At 40.4% G+C, this 23,098-nt stretch overlaps 1 protein-coding gene across 2 annotated transcripts in view; it reads left to right on the top strand.

Moving 5' to 3' along the window:
• Window positions 1-963: 963 nt before the first annotated feature.
• The window catches only part of CTBS (chitobiase), a 58,559-nt gene continuing 36,424 nt past the window's right edge, over window positions 964-23,098 (top strand). Inside the window, exons 1-3 of one of the 2 annotated variants that reach the window (XR_008666526.1) lie at window positions 964-1,072; window positions 2,079-2,316; window positions 3,460-3,623. The gene's annotated coding sequence lies outside the window, so the exon portion shown is untranslated. The other variant, XR_008666525.1, reaches the window with a different exon arrangement.

Below are 23,098 nucleotides of genomic sequence, written 5' to 3'. Positions count from 1 at the left end.
CCACTACTCCCACCAGCATGTCCTAAGAGAACCCACATCAAAAGCTCTGGTAAAAATAGTTAATAAATGTAGAAAATGCCTCAACAGAATTGAATTTTTAAGCCTCTAGGCCTTTATTAACCTTCCAACTGCAAAACAGTTTACAGGAAATATGAATGTGATGGGAACATTTTCTTGTCCCTGAGTTAGCCAGCATGATCCAATTTGTCTGAACTGATGAAATTAGAACAAAATTGAGACTTATGTAAAGTATAATTCCATGGAGACATTACGTCTGCTACTCTCCTGGTCTGTGTAGAGCTCAGTTCCTTAGAAACAGGATTTATTATATGTCACTTTTGGATTAACTACTGTAATGAAGTGTCCATGAATTGGCCATCATTTGTTTCTACATTTTGAATTTTTTAAAGACTTGAAATAAAAATGGGTCCTGTGGGAGTCTGGGAGCAGAAGCAAAGACTGCTCTGAAAGGTTCTTCACTCAAGTGTTGTAGATAAAACACAGAAGTCTTCATCGAATCCAGTTCAAGCTCTTGACTATATAACAGGGATTGGCTTCTTACCAGAAGAGGCCATTTTCTAAATGTTGCTTATAGTCAGAGACCTCACATTTCTGTTTTGAGCTTTTCCCCTTCTTCTGGACCATTCAGATATTCTGAAATGTCTCCAAAATAAGTTTCTGACTCAGGTAGGGTGCCCTTTGCCTCATAATGTCAATGAATCAGAAGAGCTAGGCAGTTACGGAAATCAGAGAGGCCCATTTCTTAGTAAGTTTTCCCCTTTCAAATATTTCTCCTCCACTTTCTTCCTGCTGTGGTGCTGCAAAAATCCACACGCCAGCTCAGAGTTTCTCAGCTGTTCATGTTGTTCCCCAGAAGCAAAAATAATGTTTCTATTTTTCTAGTCAAGGAGAACACCAGCAATTCTTCCACCATTACCTTTGGAGAGAGAGAGAGAGCAAGAGCGAGTGTGCACAGGGAGAGAAAGAATCTTCAGCAGGCTCCATGTTCAGCATGGAGATCATGACTGAGCCCATATCAAGAGTCTGATGCTTAACCAACTGAGCCACCCAGGTGCTCCCAGTAATTTCTCCTTTTCAACACAATTCTGCTTCATTTACTTCATTTGGTGAGAGGACACAAAGCAGAACACCTGTGATCTTAACTCCCAAGCCCCTCCTCCCTGGATCCCTCAGAGAGCTCCCACCAGGAGGAGACTCACCCCTAACCATGCAGGTAGAGTGGAGCCTGTGCTGCATTCTGGGAGGGAGCCCCAGAAACCTAGTGGGATGGAGCTGGAGGAGGGGTAGGGAGAGGACAGGTGGAGGTGACAGGTGGAGGTGTTTTCCTCCCCTCCAACTCTGGTGACCCTCTCCAGATTAGAGAGAAAAATTGGTCACGTTATTTTATACTTGAGGCAATCCAGTGAAATCCAAGTGTTGATCTTTCTGGTTTAGTTCTCTCACGTGCAAAGAATTTAGAAGTCGATGAAAAATGGCCAGAATATTGTCTCCTTCACTCTGGCTCCTGCCAACTCAATTTGAAATTGGCTTTCTCTGTTCTCTTTTTCTCATCTGGGAAGAACCTAGACAGATTTCTGCCTGCAAATGATAAAATCCTGCTCTACTTACCCCCTAGATCTGCTTGCTTCTAGTCCGGTATAGAAGGTTGGCTCAAAATTACATTCGTGAGCATTGGGACCACTGGGGATTGTCCCAAGGGCGTTTAAGCTGCTGCCGGGGCCTGATAGTTTTCTTGAAGACTTGCAGTTTTTCAGAAAGGGTGTGGAAGGGAATCGGGGAGAAACAATAATAAATGAAAGCCTAAAATGTCCTGGAATATCTTCAGGTATGACATCATGGAAATATTACCAACTCTTTGAAAGTTATCCCAAGGTTTAGCACATTAAAAGGCCTAGTACCAGGTGGATACTTGCCAAAAATTTATAGGATAGAAGGAATAAATAGACTGCTGGAATGAACGAAAACATTTGATAAATACTAGGGATGTTCTTTATGTTTTCTTTCATTTGTTTTGCTCTGAAAAATGTCTTAGCCATTTCCCACAATCTTGTTTTCAGATTTAATCTGGTTTCCAAACTGATGAATACAACGGCCACTGGCCCAAAGGCCCCTTCATACCATCAGCAAAGGTGACGCAATAATGGCATTCCATCACTTGGTCCCTGTTAAACTGGAGCATAACAGTGGGAAAGTTGGACAAATTTATGCCACTGAAAATACATCAAACATTATCATGTGCTGAGGATTTTCCATGTTGCACGAGACCATCAAGAAAACAACCTATGAACTACAGAGGTGGGTGTGCACGCCATTTCCCTGGGCTGGCTGACATTCCTCTCAGTTGCCAGCCGAAGATGATCCGATGAAAGATGGAGATGGTCAGGTGTCTCTCCTCTCAGCTTCAAGGCAGAAGTGGTCAGATGACAGGTGGAGATGATCAGGTGACATTCTTCCCAGCCACCAGGTGAAGATGATCAGATAATCAGGTTGTTTTTCGCAGCTTGTTTGTAGTAGGCATTTCTAGTAGGCCAGCCAGGAAGACCACAAGCACAACTGGGTGATTGATTATAAGCAAGACCAAGGATGTCAGCCCTTGCCAAGGGAAGGTTCTGAAGACATGAATGGCCTCCCAGTCTACACTCGGGTGCGTCCCAGGACTAGATCTCCCTAGCACCTTCCCCAGATCAGCACCCCAGGGGCCATGGAACCCAATGCCTACTCTCCTGAATCAACAGCATACTGAGCTGCTCAGTGGTTTTCAAACTGTGTCCTATACAGTCTGAGATGTTCTTCCCCGGAGCCTTGGTTGAATTTTGAAAAAAATTTGAAAACTTTCAAGCACTCCCACTTCTAAAAGTCCTGCTTTTTTTTAAAATTGATTTTGTATGTTAGGCTTACATTCTTTTATCAGAAGGTAACAGTGTATTAAGCAATAATGATAGTCCAGGAGGCCAAGGATAAGGGTTCTGACAGTTCTAACCTGGGACCCTGCTCCTTACAGGCACTTAACACATGTTCTTTAGGTTGAAGAGGCTCTGCTTTCTCTGAACTTCATTTCCAAACCTCAAAATTCAGACTGAGTTTCCATTCCTGTGACTTTCACTGCAGGAAAACTGAATTCAACCTGACGTTAGGCTTTTTTTTTTTTTTTTTTTTTTTGCTGTTGTTCACCCAAACCAACACCTGTTGTTTACTGAACACCTAACTCATAGTAAGCACTTAATGAGTGTTTGTTGAATGGATGAATAATTAAATGAAATCATTTGTAAAATGAGCCTAAATCTACCTCCTTAGCTTAACTACTGAGATGGAGGATGATATATATATTTCAGATACAATGTAAGATCTAATTCAGTTTAAATTGGGTCAAAATGCCAGGAAAATGTTAAATTATTTTTATATGATATTCTAACATGCCATCTTTTTTCTCCCTTTAAGTTTACGCTGGCACACCGCTGTTAACAGTATCTGTCAACAAAATGGCCTTGAGCTGCATAAAAAAAAAAGAGTAACTTCGTCTATGGGATCAATGCCAAGATAAACATGCATACAAAGAATTTCAGGTTGGGCATGTCCCCAACTCAACATAAAATGGACTCAAGGTATGAGCTGTTTTCTAGTTGTCTTTCACGTGTCTTTCACAAACCTCATCTGGTTGCTCTCCAAGAGGTAAGAGTCGAATTTTAGAGAAGGCTGTTCTACTTTTTGCATCAGAGTGATTAATGAGGGTCACAGTTGAGGGTCATTTCCCGCACCTCGGGGTAGTGGTGTGCTGATAAACTGCCTCGCAAAAACCAAAACCAAACCAACAAAAAATCAGTTCTGGTTGATTTGTGATATTTGCCACAAAATAGTGCTGCTTTATAAAATACTGCTGCTGTGGCCAGTGTTGAGCTACCAACATGACTGGCTTACAAAATTTCTGAGTACTTAACAGTTGGATCTGGTGGGCTGGCGTGAGCTGCCTCAGGTGTACCTTCGTGTCTCTTTCTCTTCCACGCTCCCCTACCTCTGGGGCTTTATATCTGCTCTTCCTCCTGCCTGGAATATTCCAGGGACCTGTCTTATAACTTTGCAAACTAGCTCTTCAGCTCAGATTATTGGAATCCTCAAGTAAGTTAAACGGTGTTATAAAACACTTGGAAGGGTGTCTGGTACACCGTGAGTGCTACTTAAGAGATGTTTATTAGTATTCTTTTCCTTCATGGACCATCAAGACCGAATTAGGTGTTTGTCTTGTGTGTGCCCAGCCTGCTGTACTTCTCCCGTGGTACCCCCAGACTGCAACCTACTGGCTTCCTTTCTGGCCCTTGTTAGCTCAGGCTTCATGATAGAAGGACCGACCTGGTGTACCGTTGCATCCATGGCTAACACAGTGCCTGGAAACTGGAAGAGCCTCATGTATACTTGAGAAATAACAACCTGCTCAGTCACTGAATCTGTTGTTTCCTACCACCTTGAGTTAGAAATCAAGAGGGTCGGTGTGAGTGTCAAGAAATGATTATGAGGAGCAGGTGGAGGTGAAGATACAGTAATAGCTAAAGAGATGATATTATCTGGGTATTTTTTGGAGTAGCCAAAGTTGAGCATGATTCAGTCTGAGGGCTTCTGGTGCTGCCATCAACAATTTCGTTATTGTGCAGGGTAGTGACTTTCTTGGTGTTACAAGAACACTTGTAATTTCAGGGGCTATTTTTTTCAAGATCCTTGTGTATGTGTTTGTCTGTCTTTGGCAGGGGAAGGAGGTTGGGGGAGGTTGTCTCTAAAATAGCTCCAATGAAATCTTTTTTCTTTTTGATTGACTATAAGTGCTTCTTAACCACTTTGGGGTTATAGATTCCTTTAAAAGAATTTGATAAAAAAGATTCTAGCCAGAGAAATGCTCTGTGCACATACATACACTAATCTTACATGCAGTTCACTCATGTACTTCCAAAGGACGCCAGTTTAAAGCTCCCATCTTCATGCATTTTGTCTATTTATCTTCATGACAATTTTTTGAAGTTGGTAGGGGTGGAAGCAAAGAGTGATGAGTTAATTTTCCCAGAATACATAACGGTAGCAATTACATAATTGACCAGGATAACGTAAATAGCTTTACCTAGCCACCCAGAGTGACGCCTGCAAATTGAAGTGCTATTTTAAGGGAACTTGCTTTTATTATGAGGTAATATCCTTTATTTATGTATGGATGTATTTATCCAAATTTTTATTTAAATTCAAGTTAGTTAAGATATACTGTAGTATGGGATCCCTGGGTGGCTCAGTGGTTTCGCGCCTGCCTTTGGCCCAGGGCGCGATCCTGGCAACCCGGGATCGAATCCCACGTTGGGCTCCCGGTGCATGGAGCCTGCTTCTCCCTCTGCCTGTGTCTCTGCCCCTCTCTCTCTCATTCTATGTGACTATCATAAATAAATAAAAATTTAAAAAAATAAGATATACTGTAGTATTAGTTTCAGGGGTAGAATTTAGTGATTCATCAGTGAACACCCAGTGCTCATTACATCACAGACCCTCCTTAATGTCCATCACCCAGTTACCCGACCCCCTTCCCCTCTAGCAACCCTCAGTTTGTTTCCTATGGTTAAGAGTCTCTTATGGTTTACCTCCGTCTCTGTTTTCATCTTATTTTCTTTTTCCTTCTCTTTCCCTATGTTGATCTATTTTGTTTCTTAAATTCTACATGAGTGAAATCATCGGTATTGTCTTTCTTTCTCTGACTTATTTTGCTTAGTGTAATACAGTCTAGCTCCATCCACATCATTGCAAATGGCAAGATTTCATTCTTTTTGATGGCTGAGTGATGTTCCAGTGTGTGTGTGTGTGTGTGTGTGTGTGTGTGTGTGTGTGTATACCACATCTTCTTTATCCATTCATCAGTCAGTGGGCATCTGGGCTCTTTCCATAATTTGGCTATTGTGGACATTGCTGTTATAAACATTGGAATGCCTGTTCCCCCTCACATCAGTATTTTTGTATCCTTTGAATAAATACCTAGTAATGCAACTGCTGAATCATAGGGTAGCTATATTTTTAACTTTTTGAGGAACCCCACACTGTTTTCCAGAGTGGCTACACCAGTTTGCATTCCTACCAACAGTGTGAAATGGTGAAATGGTTCCCCTTTCTCCACATCCTCACCAACATCTGTTGTTCCCTGTAGTGTTAATTTTAGTCATTGTGACAGGTATGAGGTGGTATTTCATTGTGGTCTAGATTTGTATTTCTCTGACGATGGGTGATGAACATTTTTTTCACGTGTCTTTTTGCCTTTGTATGTCTTCTTTGGAGAAATGTCTGTTCATGCCTCTTGCCCATTTCTTAACTGGATTATTTATTTTTTGGGTGTTGAGTCTGATATGTTCCTATAGATTTTTGGCTACTAGCCCTTTATCCCATATGTCATTTGCAAATATCTTCTCCCATTCCATAGGTTGCCTTTTAGTTTTGTTGGTTGTTTCATTCACTGTGCAGATGCTTTTTATCTTGATGAAGTCCCAATAGTTCACCTTTTTTGTTTGTTAATTTCCCTTGCTTCCAGAGACATATCTAGCAAGAAGTTGCTATAGCTGACATCAAAGAGGTTGCTGCATGTGTTCTCCTCTAGGATTTTGATCGTTTTCTGTCTCACATTTAGATCTTTCATCCATTTTGAGTTGATTTTTATGTATGGTGTAAGAAAGTGGTCCAGTTTCATTCTTCTGCATTTTGCTGTCCAATTTTCCCAACATCATTTATTAAAGAAACTCTCTTTTCCATTGAATATTCTTTCCTGCTTTGTCAAAGATTAGTTGACCATAGAGTTGTGGTTCTACTTCTGAGTTCTCTATTCTGTTTCATTGATCTATGTTTGTTTTTGTGCCAATACTATACTGTCTTGACAATTGTAGCTTTGTAATAGAGCTTGAGGTGTGGAATTGTGATGCTGTAGCTTTGATTTTCTTTTTCAATGTTACTTTGGCTATTCAAGGTCTTTCTAGTTCTGTATAAATTTTAGAATTGTTCCAGCTCTGTGAAAAATGCTGGTCTTATTTTGATAGAGATTGCATTGAATATATAGATTGCTTTGGGTATCCTAGACATTTTAACAATATTTGTTCTTCCAATCCATGAGCATATACTGTTTTTTCATATATTTGTGACTTCTTCAATTTCTTTCATTAGTGTTCTATAGTTATTAGACAGAGTATAGATCTTTTATCTCTGGTTAGATATCTTATGGGTTTTGGTGCAATTATAAATGGGATCAATTTTTTATTTCTGCTGTTTCAATATTGGTATATAGAAATGCAACAGATTTCTTTACATCCATTTTACGTCCTGTGACTTTGCTGGATTTATGTATCAGTTCTAGCAATTTTTTGGTGGGGGTCTTTTGGATTTTCTACATAGAGTATCATGTCATCTGCAAAAAGCAAAAGTTTGAATTCTTTTTTGCCAATTTGGATGTCTTTTATTTCTTTTTTTTTTTTTTTTTTTTTTTTTGTCTGATTGCTGAGGCTGGGACTTCCAGTACTATGTTGAACAAGAGAAGTGAGAATGGACATCTCTGTTGTGTTCCTGGCCTTAGGGGAAAAACTGTTAGTGTCTCCCCATTGAGGATGATACTAGCTGTGAGTCTTTTATAGATTGCCTTTATGATGTTAAGGTATATTCCTTCTATCCCTACTTCTTTGAGGGTTTTTATCAAGAAAAGGTGCTGTATTTCGTCACTTTTTTCTGCATCTATTGAGAGGATCATATGGTTCTTATGCTTTCTCTTACTAATGTGGTGTATCATATTGATTGATTTCTAGATGTTGAACCACCCCTACAGGCCAGGAATCAATTCCACTTGATCATGGTGAATAATCCTTTAATGTACTGTAGGATTCTATTAGCTAGTATCCTGTTGAGAACTTTTGCATCCATGTTCATCAGGGATATTGATCTATAATTTTCCTTTTTAGTGGCATCTTTGGTTTTGGAATCAAAGTAATGCTGGCCTCATACAATGGAGTTGGAAGTTTTCCTTACATTTCTGTTTTTTTTGGAATGGTTTCAGAAGAATAGGTATTAATTCTTCTTTAAATGTTTTATAGAATTCCCCTAGGAAGCCATCTGGCTCTGGACTCTTATTTGTTGGGAGATTTATTCAACTTATTTGATGGTTATGGGTCTGTTCAAATCTTCTATTTCTTCCTGTTTCAGTTTTGGTGGTTTATATGTTTCTAGGAATTTATCCGTGTCTTCCAGATTGCCCAAACTGTTGGCTCATAATTGCTCATAATATTTTCTTATAATTGTTTGTATTTCTGTGGTGGTTGTGATTTCTCCTCTTTCATTCATGATCTTATTTATTTGGGTCCTTTTCTTTTTGATAAGTCAGGCTAGGGGTTTATCAATTTTGTTAATTCTTTCAAAGAACCTGCATTCCCAGTTTTGTTGATCTGTTCTACTGTTTTTTTTTTTATTTTAAACTTTTAATTTTAATTTCTCTATCATTGATTTCTGCTCTGATCTTTATTATTTTCTTTCTTCTGCTGGTTTTAGGCTTTTTGGCTTTTCTTTTTCCAGCTCCTTTAGGTCTAAGTTTAGGTTGTGTACTTGAGATTTTTCTTGTTTTTTGAGGTAGGCCTGTATACTTCCCTCTTAAGACCACCTTTGCTGCATCTCAAAACTTTTGTGCTGTAATGTTTTCATTTTATTTTGCTTCCATGTATTTTTAAAAATTTGAATTCAATTAATTAACGTAAATATATTATTAGTTTCAAAGGTAGAGGTCAATAATTCATCAGTTGTGTATAATACCCAGTGCTCATTACATCACTTGCCCTGCTTAATGCCCATCACTCTGTTACCTCATCCCCCACCCCTTTCTCCTCTAGCAACCTTCAGTTTGTTTCTTATGATTGAGAGTCTCTTATGGTTTATCTCCCTCTCTGATTATGTCTTGTTTTATTTTTGCTTCCCTTCCTTTATGCTCCTCTGTTTATTTCTTAAATTCCACATATGAGTGAAATCATATAATTATCTTTCTCTGATTGACGTATTTTGCTTAGCATGATACCCTCTAGTTCCATCCATGTCATTGCAAATGGCAAGATTTCTTTTTTTGATGGCTGAGTAGTATTCATGTATGTGTGTGTGTGTGTGTGTATATATATACACACACACACACACACACACACACATCTTCTTTATCCATTCATCTGCCATTAGACATCTGGGCTCTTTCCATAGTTTGGCTATTATATACACTGCTGCTATAAATATTGGGGTGCAGGTGCCCCCTTCAGATCACTATGTTTGTATCTTTGGGGTAAATACCTAGTAGTGCAATTGCTGGGTCATAGGGTAGCTCTATTTTTAACTTCTTGAGGAACCACCATACTGTTTTCCAGAGTGGCTGCACCAGCCTCCCACCAGCAGTGTAAGAGGGTTCCTCTTTCTCCTCATCCTTGTCAACATTTGTAGTTTCCTGACTTGTTAATTTTAGCCATTCTGACTGGAGTGAGGTGGAATCTCATTGTAGTTTTGATTTGTATTTCCTTGATTCCAAGTGATGTGAGCTTTTTTTCATGTATTTTTTGGCCATTTATATGTCCTCTTTGGAGAAATCTCTGTTCAAGTCTTCTGCCCATTTCTTGACTGGATTATTTGTTCTCGCTTCCATGTAGTTTTTTAATTTCTTCATTAATTTCCTGGTTAACCCATTCATTCTTCGGTGGGATTATTTAACCTCCATATATTTGTGCTCTTTCCAAATTTTTCCTTGTGGTTGACCTCCAGTTTCATAGTGTTGTGGTCTGAAAATATGCATGGTATGTGACCTCAATCTTTTTGTACTGGTTGAGGGCTGATTTGTAACCCAGTATGTGATTTCTTCTGGAGAATGTTCCATGTATACTCAAAAGAAATATATTTATTCTCTTGCTTTAGGATGAAATGCTCTGAATATATTTGTGAAGTGCATCTGGTCCAGTGTATAAATCAAAGCCATTGTTTCCTTGTTGATCTTCTGCTTAGAATATCTGTCCATTGCTGTGAGTGGGATGTTAAAGTCCCCTACTATTATTGTATTTTTATTAAAAAATTTCTTTAGTTTGTTATTAATTGATTTTTATATTTGGCTGCTCCCAAGTTGGGGACATAAATATTTACAATTATTAGATCATCTTGTTGGATAGACTCCTTTATTATGATATGGTGCCCTTCTTCATCACTTATTCTTGGTTTAAAATCTAGTTTGTCTGATATAAGGATGACTACTCCAGGTGAGGTAATATCTTAAACATTTTATCAAGTCCTAGAATCTTCTGCAGTTTCATTTGTACCATACCATATTGGGAATCATCATTGTCATTCTTGTATTCATTGCTCACTATTACAGACAATTGGATGAGGTTTTTTTTTTTTTTAAGATTTTATTTATTCATGAGAGACACAGAGAAAAGCAGAGACATAGGCAGAGGGAGAAGCAGGCTCCCTGCAAGGAGCCTGATGTGAGACAATTGCAGACCCTGGGATCATGCCCTGAGATGAAGGCAGACACTCAACCACTCAGCCACCCAGGCATCCCAATTGGATGAGTTTTAAACTAGCTTTATATAATGATGCATATTTCAGGAAGAAAAATGGAATATCCTGAAACAAAATATCCATGTCAACTACTTTCCAAGGGCAAAAATATAAAGAACCTCTTCACCAGAATCAGAATATTCCTTGGGCATCATTACAACAGACACACATTGCTGCAATGAATCTATTTGGAGATGACAGCGTTATAAGCATCTTGAAAGGTTAAGTACGACTTTAAAAAAATAGCAGTATCATCAATGAATACGGTACCATCAAGCTTCTTTTCTCTGAAGTTAATTCTACTTATCTAAAAGGATCCTCCAGGTTATAATTTTGAATGCTGTCAGAAACAACAGGAGTTTTCTTCCTTATGTCCAATTCTTCCAAATTCCTAGAGATAGCATAAACATACACAATATACTGTACACTCATGTGTTCAGGGGGGGAAAAGTTTGTTCACTCACATAGTACCAGATATCTAAGTCAATTGCCCATGTGTCCTCTGACTCACTTTGTACCAGTAAACATATTTAAGAATGGAAAAATCTTAGCAATGTGAGATTGGAATTATCTGGAGCCTTGGCTGAACAGCTTGAAAGATTTTACGAGCTATTTTAGAGATAGCTATTTTAGAGATAGCTTACCTCTATCCTCCTTCCTGTATACATATACATAAGATAAGGATCTTGAAAAATGGAGAGAGCGTGAGCCCCTGAGTGTACACCAAACCCAGAACAAGGAAAGATAGTCCCAAAGAAGGAGGTAAGTCCAGGAATGACTGTGATGGCTATTTCCATGTAAGGTAATGTTCCAGACCCAAGATATTCTTCAGCAGTTGTGCAAAGGTCAAGAAACTGCTCACAACTATCTTTCCCAACACTTATCTCTTAGTGGCTGTGTTGGCCAAGTTATTGAACCGTGCTGAGTTGGTCCCTCATCTGTAAAATAGGAGGCAGTAATAATAATAATAAGAATATCTACTCTGTAGGGTTTAAGGATTAAACAAGATAATGAATATATATATTTTAAACCTGTTAGTATTAAACCTAGGTCATAAGTTCTCAGCATGTGTTATCAAAAAGTCAAGGACTTGGGGATCCCTGAGTGACTAAGAGGTTTGGCACCTACGTTTGGCCCAGGCAGTGATCCTGGAGTCCCAGGATCGAGTCGCACGTCGCGCTTCTTGCATGGAGTCTGCTTCTCCCTCTCTCTTTCTCTCTGTGTCTCTCATGAATAAATGAATAAAATCTTTAAAAAAAAAAAAAAGGTCAAGGACTTGGAACTTCAACCTGCCCACAGTACTATTCTCTCTGGGTAGGAAGGAGATAGAGACATTCACTTATCCATTTCACAAACATTTATTGAATATCTTTTATGCATCAGATACTATTCTGAGTAATAGGAATTTAGAGATGAATAAGAAAAATTAATTCTCTTCTGATAGTTAAGCCACTAAATAAATGTTGTGGTTGAAGAATACTTTGAAGAAAAATAAGGCAAAGTAAGGTGATGTCAAGTGAGTAAGAGCCTTTCAGAGAGGCTGATCTGGAGATCTATGGAGAGGCAATAGATGAGCAGAGACCTGAAACAAGTGACAGGAAGAGGCTTGAGAAGCTTGGGGGAAAGAGCATTTTGGGGGAAAGAGCATTCAAAGCAGAGGGAGTAGAACCTGCAAAAGCCCTGAGGGGAGAACAAGGTGGGGGTGCAAAGAATGGGAAGAAGCCACTCAGCAAGAAAGACTGAAGGTCAGTGACAGATGGAAGCTAGCACTGTAGAGCATCAGAGGTCATGGTGAGGACTTTGGATTTAATTTGGAATGTGTTGGGTAATACAGTAAAAATGATTTACAATTTTGAAAGCTAATTCTGACTGCTTTTGAGGGGATAAGAACAAAAGGATTCAAAGGGGGGGTGGCTATTACAGCAGGCATGGGAAGAGCTGATGGTTATTTGGACCAAGGTGGTGATGGAGGAGGTGAGAAATGTTTTGGGGGAGTTTGAAAATAAAGGATTAGACATGGTATGTGAGAGAGAAAGAAAGCTTTGCCTGAGCGGTCTGGTGATTGGCTAGGGGATTATTGAGATGGGGAACATTGGAGCAGAAGCAGGTGGGGGATGGAAATCCAGAGCTCAATTTTAAAGTCATGGGACTGAATGAAATTATTCAAAAAGTGAATATGGATTAAGAAGAAGAGGGGTCAAAGATGGAATGCTGGGACACTCCAGCAGAGAGGTCAGGAAGATGGAGGCATCCTGCGAGAAGGCTGAGAAAGAATAGCTACAACCCCCTTGATGGTAGCAGATGCTGAGTCCTAGAATGGGCTGCTTTCTGGCCCACAATCCCATTACCTCATCCAGGTCTCCACCCAGTGCAGCCTTTCTGCAGCCAGCAATAAATTTAAAGGTATTAATACAGAATAAGCTTTGGACATTGTAGTACTCAACACATATTCATTAAATAGTATGTACGAAAGAATGAATAAATGAATATTGACAGATTTTACTTTATTCCTCTTTAAATATTTACAAACACTTACTTGCTTTTGATTTTCCTCCCTGGAGAGAAGATTGCATTGGCTTCATTTTAAGGTATGTCAGAGGAAATTTTTGCTAAAGCCAGAAATCTTTCTATTAACTTTGAGGTCTATTAAACCTTCCAGAACTTTATAAACTAATAAGGAAAATATTTGGTTCTTAAATAAAGGGCTGTGCAAATTTTATATCTTACAATTTCATTGAATAAGATATTAGAGGTACCATCTAATAATATTTACTTATTCATTTCATTATGAACCCAAAACTTACATAATACATGTACAAAATACACACTTAGCTGTGTGTAGGATATGATAATTGATACTCCATTAAGAATAGTAATGAAAATTAATATGTGTCAGGCACAAAGGTTTTTATATGCATTTCCTTTTTTTCATTATTCTCATAGCATCCTGTGAGAATGAGACTATTGTTACCTGTTTCATACAACATAAAAATTCAGAGAATTAAATAACATACTCGTGGTCAAATGATTAGAATTGGGCAGAACTGAGATTTGAACCCAGCTCTGTATGATTGCGGAGCTTGAACTCTTGCTCAGTCTGCTCTGTGACCCCTTTTCATGAATCAACATCATAAATATCAATTTTACTTATAGAACTGAAAACATCAAAAAGTTTGACCAACATAAGCTCGGTCTCCAAACAAAAAACATCACAGTGAAATTCTGGAATTCAGTCTGAAGCTGGAGGTAACCCCATTCAAGTTTCTATTAAAAAAATGGTGACTTTTTCTGGACAGTACAAACGGAAAACCAGGACATAGGTCTGTGCACAAGGTGCAAGTGGCACGTGGAAGCAGCAGGGCAGCGGTTCTCCTGCGGGAAGGGCCAGAGCAGCAGCGTGGAAGTCACACTCTTGGAAGAAAACAAAACCCAACCGAGACAGTCTTGGGCAAAATGAGCAGTAGTACCAAAAGTAGGGATGGCAGTGGAGCAGCCTCAGCAGGGCAGGGAGAGTGGGGAAGGGAATTCCTTGGCCTCCTCCCAACCACAGGGGACCAAAGTTGGTAGGAATCGTGCTCCGATTCAAGGATCAAGCTTCAGATATCTATTTGCTGTATGCAAGAGAGATACTATATCTGAATCTGTGACTATCCACTGGATGCGTTTTAATGAGATAATATATGTATTTAAGTGCATTGTAAACAGCAGCCTGGCAGCTGAAAATACTGATACTGTTGCTGTTAAAGATATAACAGTGATCACAAATATTATTAGTAATTTAAAGTGTAATTTTAAAACTCCGTACCAAAGAGGCTTTGGGTTATTTTGCCATTATTAATTTGTTATTTAAATGGGTACTGGGGCACCTGGGTGACTCAGCGGTTGAACGTCTGCCTTTGGCCCAGGGTGTGATCCTGGAGTTCCAAGATCAACTCCCACATCGGGCTCCCTGCATGGGGTCTGCTTCTCCCTCTGCCTGTGTCTGCCTCGCTCTGTGTTTCTCATGAATAGATAAATAAAATCTTTAAAAAATAAAATAAAATAAATGAGTCCTATTTCCTATCCTTTTGATTCTGTGAATAATCACCATATAGTAAGGTTCTTACCTTGTGAGGATAACCAACTAGACTTTATCTAATAAATCTGAGCTAGTGAGGCTAATCATTCTGCTTATGATTCCATTACTTGGTTTGCCCTATTCCTTTGCTTTCCATAATGATTTTGCCTGTTGTCAGAAGAAGTCTTAACATGATCATTTTAATGGTTTCCAATTACTTCCTATTTTAGTTTTGGTTAGATGGCATTTGGTGAGGCTTCAGTTTTGATTATAGAGTGGATACTTTATTTTTTTAATAAATTTATTTTTTATTGGTGTTCAATTTGCCAACATACAGAATAACACCCAGTGCTCATCCCGTCAAATGCCCCCCTCAGTGCCCGCCACCCAGTCACCCCCACCCCCGCCCACCTCCCCTTCCACCACCCCTAGTTCGTTTCCCAGAGTTAGGAGTCTTCCATGTTCTGTCTCCCTTTCTGATATTTCCTACCCATTTCTTCTCCCTTCCCCTCTATTCCCTTTCACTATTATCTATATTCCCCAGATGAATGAGACCATATAATGTTTGTCCTCTGATTGATTTATTTCACTCAGCATAATATAGAGTGGATACTTTAAAAGAATTTTCATTGGTTCTGTTTCTTCACTTAATATTGTAGCAATACAGTGTCCTATTTCATCAAGAAGTATCATACATAGCTTATTTCCCTTTGTTCAAAGATCCCATTGGAGAGCTACCAACTAAAATTCAAGTCGTCTCACGGTTATAAGATAGGTCTTATTCCTCAGTGAATTCCAATTTTGAAGGAACGTCTTCCATTGATGAAGAAAGCAAGCTCTAACTTGGATCACCCAGGCAATAGAGATGGGATTTAAGGAATGTACAATTATGGCCATGGCGGTTTCTCGTTCATGCTAGAACAACTGCTGGTACTTTTTTTCTTGCACTGGAAAGGAATGTTTTATTTTATTTTAAAAAAATATTTATTTGAGAGAGAAAGCGAAAGAGAGAGAGAAAGCACTGATTGGGGGGGGGGCAGAGAGAAAAGCAGGCTCCCTGCTGAGCAGGACTATGACGTGGGGCTTGATCCCAGGACTCTGGAACATGACCTGAGCCTGGGCAGATACTTAACCAGCTGAGCCACCCAGGAGCTCCGGGAAAGGACTATTAAAAAAAAAAAAAAAAAAAAAAAAAAGCTAAGAGTTGGGATTAAATAACATTATTTTAATCAAAATTTTCAACTACTTAAAATCGGTTTTGAAACAAAAACAGTATGGTATAACACTGCAAAATATTCTGATTGCTTAGTAAAGGCAAACTATAAGTTATAAATTGTTTTCTACACATTTGATCTTATATCAGATAAAAGCCCAATTATTTCTGAGGAATTGGTCTTCATCCAAAATAAGATGCTACATTCTCAAAGCTTTAAAAACAGCCCCCTGAGGTACACATAAACAATCAAAGAAACATTTTCAGACTGTCAGAGGCATTTCTGTAAATTCTACAAAAAGATTTTGCATCCTAGTGTTTTCTCGAAGTTTATTCTGGCTGCCTTTGGATTAAAAAACCAGAGACGTGAAAAGCAAAGAGTGGCAAAGTGGCCCTAGCTACAGCTCCCACAGCAGCAGCAGATCCAGGAACACGCCTGTCCCTGTTGGTCCCTGCTATTTGGCAGCAGGTAGTTGGACACCTTTTCAGTGCTGTTCATGCATGCAGACAGAAGCCATTTTAACATGTTAGGCTAAAGAGTTGTCAGCTTTTTTCCTAAGCTTCTCTAATTGGGGTACACGAGTCTCTGCATCTCTGCATGCAAGATGGACTGGCTCCAGTAAGATAGGATTTCAACGGATGAATGTAGTCCTTTCTTCATTAAACAAACAATTGACTGCATGGGTAAAAGATGAAAGATACCTGGTTGAGAAATACTTTCTGTCAAACAGACAGAAGCAAGGATTTTTAGCTGGTCACGAATTTAGTATGAGCCAAGAGGTAGAGCGCTGCCCAGAAAGCACTAAGGCATGTCAGCTCATAGGAGGTAGCGATTTTGCCATATGCTGCATTGGCCAGATCATGCCTGACCTGGAATGTACAGATTAGCTGTGCACCACATCTTAAAAGCTCATCAGAAAGGGTTACAGGTGGGATGGTAAAAAGTACAGAAACCAAGTTATATGAGGAACAATTGAAGGAATTTGGTTTATTTAGTCCAGAAATGGAAAGATTTGGGAAGCAGAAGAGGAGGGAATATTGGTTGTTCATCTTCAAAACTTGAAGAGGACCTTGCAGAAAAGCTATCACAGTTGTTCTGGAGGTGTCCCCAAAGAAAAATCAGGGCCAATTAGGGTAACAGTAGACAATTTTCAGCTCAAACGTTAAGAAGCTTTTTGAAATTATTACTTTCCCTGAAGTAGGCTGGGCTGCTTCCTCAGTGGGGCGGGCAGTGGCCTTGTCACATGGGAAGACCCCAGTAAAGGCTGAACACTCTCGAGTATAGAAGGGGAAGATGAATGGTGTTAAGTGGGACTCTGAGAGGTTCTGTTCAAAGTATGGTAAGGATGGCCCCTGGAGACTCTGGAAGCCATCCTGGCCTATGCTGCACACACTTATGGTGGAGTCTTGGGCTGTGTCACCCTAATGGTGACTGTTTTCTCCGTCGCTGAAAAGTAGACTTCAGTCTTGTTATCTATCTTAAATCACCGCCTACCAAAATAACATTGCTGTGGTTGCTGAAAATGGCCCTGGGATGCTGTGTTCCTCCGTCTGAATTGATGATTCTCGCTCAAGGACGGTGAGGGATGGGGCTCCCAGGCATGTGACTGGCCTCAGCCTTGCTCTCCTCAGCTATGGGCTGGAGACTGAATAGCATATTTAAGATTGTGGCCTTTGGAGCTACACTGCCTAAGTTTAAATCCTAGCTTGGCGCCTTACTATCTGTATAAAACTGTTATTTGATTTCTGGTGTCCCTTTGTCTGTAAACTAGAGATGACAATGGTTGACTCTGTCTGTTGTGAGAATGAGGTGAGCAAAGGGGTATTACCTCCCTGCCTACAGAGCCCACTGCTATTTTTACATTCTATTTGTAACCAATCTGCTCCAGGCTGACACCTACATTACGATGTTTATTCCAGCTAGCCTCAAAAATGATTTCAGTACATGGAAATTCAGTACATTGAAACTAAGTGTAGTTTTAAACCGAAGGTGTCATCCCACCAAGCTATAATTAATTCTTGGAAAATAAATCCAGTTTTAAATGGAAAACCACCTAAGTATTCATGTTCCAATTAAAAATATGTACTGAGAGGGCACCTGGGTGGCTCAGTTATTAAGTGGCTGCCTTCCTCCTCAGATCATGATCTTGGGGTCCTGGAATTAAGTCCCACGTCTAGCTCCCTCCTCAGTGGGGAGTCTGCTTCTCCTTCTCCCTTTGCCTCTTCCCCCCACCCCTTGTCATGTTCTCTCATGCATGCTCTCTCTTTCTCAAATAAATAAAATCTTAAAAAAAAATTAAAAGTATCTACTGGGACAAATTCCATGCTAAGCTCTGTTACAGTGCTTCTCAGAGTGTGGTCCTGAGATCAGCTGCATCAGCATCGACTGGTGCCTTAGTCCTCTCGGGCTGCTGTAACAAGAATCAAGGACTGGGTGCTGAAAACACAAACGCGTATTTTTCACAGTTCTAGAGGCTGGGAAGTCTCAGAGCAAGTCCCTGGCAGATTTGGTGTCTGATGAGAGCCTGCTTCTTGGTTCATAGACAGTTGTTATTGTGTCCTCATAAGGCAGCAGGAGGGTCCCTTCTATAAGGACACCAATTTAATTCATGAGGATGCCTCCCAAAGGCCCCACTCCTAATGCCATCTCATGTTTCCTGTACCCCTCTTACTCTTTCATGATTCACTTCCGTGTTTTGGTGAAACACATTTTTTGGTGGTTGTTTGAGAAAGAGTGTATGACAGATAAATATTTTGAAGTTTTAAATGACTTTTCTACTTGACTAATAATTTTCAGTGGAAATCATATTCTTTTAGAATTTCAAATGTATTGTCTTTGCACTTCAGGTGTTGCTGTTGAGAAATCTGAGGACTTTCTGATTCTTGACCCTTTGTGACTTTTTTTTAAAATCTCTAGCAGCTTTTAGGATCAATTCTTTGCCCTTTCATTCTGAAGACTCATGTGCTTCAGTCCTGGAAGTTTTTCTTGAATTGCTTTCTTGAATTTCTTACCCACTGGACTGCTCTTCCAATTTTCTTACCTTTCTCCTGCCCACTCCAAAGAGCGACACCCCCAGACTTCAGCCTGGGAGAGGGACAGTTGCCTAAAGATATAAGCTGGGGGGCAGCCCAGGTGGCTCAGAGGTTTAGCACTGCCTTCAGCCCAGGGTATGATCCTGGAGACCCGGGATCGAGTCCCATGTCAGGCTCCCTGCATGGAATGGAGTCTGCTTCTTCCTCTGCCTGTGTCTGTGTGCCCACCCCCCGCCCTCTCTCTCTCTCTCTCTCATGAATAAGTAAATTAAACAAACAAACAAACAAAAGAGATGTAAGGCTGGGGAAGTGATCTAGAGATCTAATGGCTCATTAAGCAGCTTTCACCTTAATTCTCTTTATTTTCAGGCACCTTTCTCCTGTTCCCCCATTTACTCTGAATTCCTGAGGCACCTCTTGTAGTTCTGGAACATTTGGAAGATTCCTAGCGGTTTAAGTTGGGTTGTTTCTCAGCTTTCCCTACTGTTGGGGTTCAGGGTACTTATCTTTCATTCTTTTCAGCTTCCAAAATTATGTTGTTGTCACCTTGTCCTTGTGGGCTTAAGTTTTCATTGGAGTTTAAGCATAAAAGGGAGCAAAATTAGGTGTTTGTATTCAAACTACCATCTTAGAACGAGTACCTGTATCTTAAAATTTTTTTCAGCCATTCATTAGGGGAACATGATAAAAAAGATGTGACTGCTGGCTGGACCCAGGTGATTGGTAGCTCCTCACCCCTCCCTGTCCTTGGAATGTGGATTCTCCTTCCCCTTCCTGCTTCCAGAGGCTGCTCCCAGGATGTACGTAGCGTTGACATGATGATGTGGTGTTGAAAACACCTGCACAGTATATGTGACTGAGCCCAGTGGAGGGCCTCTTGGTAAGCTTTTTAAGACTTGGAGGGCCACTATAGGTTTCCATTTGCTGCCCAAGACAAGCCTCACATGTAAGTTCCCTTTGCTCTTATGAAAACTGCCACCTGACAACCTGGAGTGGCCTGCCTCTTTTTTTACTCTCCCCTCTGCCCTCTGTGTGTGGAGGCTGGTTTCAGAGCACATCAGGAAAGCTGCTGAGAGGGTTGTGAACCTACAGTTGGTGAGCCAGCCAGGAGACTGAAGAAATGGGTCTCAACAGATGAAATCCTGAGTTGGTCATTGACCCCTGTGTGGGGAGGAGTGACCTATAGGTCAGATGCTTGTGGATTGCCACTGGATCATGGAGACACCCGTCTAACGCCCTTGGGGGAACAGCTCACTGTGCACAGTGGCAGGGAAAGGAAACCGGTGGTCACTGCAGCTGGCCTCTCCTACAGGCGGTTTGTTTGGCCATTGATGCTTGGCTGGAGGTGGCAGCTTAGGTCCAAGTTAAAAGATGACCTGAGATTAGAAGAGGACAAGGGAATGTCCACCAGCCTTATAGCTTCAGGGCTAGTGGGCAAGATTGGAGAGCAGGATAAAAAGATACCTTAATGTGCTATTTTACAAAGCTGGGAAGGCACAAAATACCCCAGATTAAGATCAGGGAACTTGTGACAAAGCCTGATTGATTAGGACACTAAAAGGTGGAATCTCTGAAAAGTAATGAAAATTAAAAAAAAAAAAAAAAAGATTGTGGTAACTGAGGATAACCTGCACATCTTCTGACCCCAGTACAAAGGAAAATTTTATTTTTTTAAAGATTTTCATTTATGATAGTCACACACACACACACAGAGAGGCAGAGACATAGGCAGAGGGAGAAGCAGGCCCCATGCACCGGGAGCCCGACGTGGGATTCGATCCCGGGTCTCCAGGATTGCACCCTGGCCCAAAGGCAGGCGCCAAACCACTGCGCCACCCAGGGATCCCACAGAGGAAAATTTAAAAAAGCAATTACCCTTAAAACTCTTAGAAGAAAATTTAGTTTCTTTCTCTGTCCCTTGAATTTATAAGTCTTTTCCTTCTTTAAAATGTAAACACCCCAGGAGATAACCAAAACATTGCCTACAGGGACTAAAGAAAAAAAGGTAAGGGTAGGGGGAAGGCTCTTGAAAATACAGACTGCTTGAAATAAGGAAAACAACCCTGTAGGTAGGAAAGTAGGAGATGTAGGAGAAAGGTATAAGGAATGAATATACATTTTTTTAATAAATTAATTTTTATTGGTGTTCAATTTACCAACATACAGAATAACACCCAGTGCTCATCCCGTCAAGTGTCCCCCTCAGTGCCCGTCACCCATTCACCCCCACCCCCCGCCCTCCTCCCCCTCCACCACCCCTAGTTCATTTCCCGGAGTTAGAAGTCTTTATGTTCTGTCTCCCTTTCTGATATTTCCCACACATTTCTTCTCCCTTCCCTTATGAATATACATTTTTTACTGAGGGGAAAAGAAAGTAATTTTGTCCTAAAATGAGACTGGTTTAGAGAGGAATAACTTAGGACAAAATATGAATGAAAAAGAAAATTGTAGAAGGTTTGTGAAAGGTAGTCTTTGGAAGGGAATTTTATGGGTGGTCAGGACTGATGAAAATTGGAATAAATAAGTTTTTGAAGTACACGAGTATAAGATCAAAATGTGGCTTTCTCTTAAAAAGACAACATTTTCTTGGATTGTTGGTCTGCTCTTGATAATAGAAAATTATAAACAAAGGTTTGTAATTAAATTAAAAACAAAGTTTCTATATTTTGTCTTTACCAGGTTTATAAGAAACTCTCATTAAGATCTTTAACCATGGCCATTTTTAAATCTTCTGTTATTTGCAGAGTTATTGTTTTACTCTGCTGCTTTGGCCAAATGTGTTCCTGCAAAAGTGCTTTATCTTCCAGGAGATTTATGGAAAAGGTTTTGACAAGTACAGATTTCTGATAACTAGGATCAATTTTCCTTCATGTAGGAGGGATGATAATAAATCTTTTAAGTGCTTTCCCAAGGCTACCTGCCTAGCCCCACAATATGTCATGGGATGGTAGCTGGGGATGTGTCCCTGTTCTCCTTCGTCACATCAGTAAAATGTACGTCAGTGGACATGATGTTAACATGTAGAGATCTGCCTCTGCTATGGGATACCTTACAGGCTTTGCTGGAATGTCTGTGAGGGAAAGGATGGGCAATAAATCCACAGAAAATACAAAGCCCAAGCACAGCTGTAAGGTGAAACTCATGTTGTCCCAAAAGTTATGACTGGTAAGGTACAATTCTATCCACCCCCTAAAAGTGTGAAGGAGGTGCAAGCCTCTGTAGGGATTTGGGGATTTGGGAGGACTTTTATTCCCTACCTGGCATAGTGCGTCCATCCTACCTCCCTAGTAGAGAGAGGGCACATGTGGGACTAGGGGTGAGAGCAGCAAGCTGGTTTTGAGAAAGCAAAGCAGATTAAATCTCTGGGCACATCCCATATAGAGCTAGCATTTGAGTTAAATATGTCTGTGACTCCAAAAGATATGGGTAGACAGAAGGGGAGAGTGCTTCCAGGATTTTGGCCCCAATTCTGGAAAGGGGCAGATACCCAATATACCACATAGAAGAGCAGCTCCTAGCAGTGTACACAGCAGTCCTCAAGGCAGGGCCTCTCACACAGCAGCCAGTGGGTTGAGCTCAGAGTGGCCTGGCTGGTGATTAGTCATGAGTCCTGGCCATTAACCCATTATGCTGACAGCTGGGCTGTTCTAAAGGGATTAGCTTTGGACAAATGGAGGCCAAAAGGTGGATGATTATGAGTAAGTCTTTGTGGGATTAAGATGTGTGGGAAGACATGTGAGTCCACTCACAAGATCTTATATCTAAGGAAGCCCTCACTTTTCCATGTCTTGGCTGATAAAGCACTGACACCCCCTGGCAACTGGGAAGCTGATATTCTTGACCCTTCAGTAGGTACAATAGATTTGGTGCACAGAGAAAATGGCCATCACCTTGCTCAGGTGTGATGGCGAATTCCAACTATGCCAAGTTGCTCTTGGAGTCCAGCCACAGAGGCTGTCCTGTGTGTTCTAAACAGTAAGCAAGGCAACTGCTGAAAGAATCTGGGGGCTATTCACTCCAGTTCCCAACTGGTAAGGAACTGGCAAGTTGATTATATTGGCCTTCTCCAAGTAAGGATTCTATATATGCCCTGGTTTGTGTAGACACTGGCATTTGGTTTAACCCACTATTTCCTGTTTCTATGCACAACAGGCTGCCACCATTAAGGGATTAGAGAAACTGAGTACTATGTATGGATACCTTCATTAAATAGG

This window comes from Nyctereutes procyonoides, unplaced genomic scaffold (assembly GCF_905146905.1).
Source record: "Nyctereutes procyonoides isolate TBG_1078 unplaced genomic scaffold, NYPRO_anot_genome, whole genome shotgun sequence".
In the NCBI taxonomy this organism is placed as follows: domain Eukaryota; kingdom Metazoa; phylum Chordata; class Mammalia; order Carnivora; family Canidae; genus Nyctereutes; species Nyctereutes procyonoides.
The sequence above is the reverse complement of the archived record's forward strand: the minus strand, read 5'-3'. Positions and strand labels throughout refer to the sequence as shown.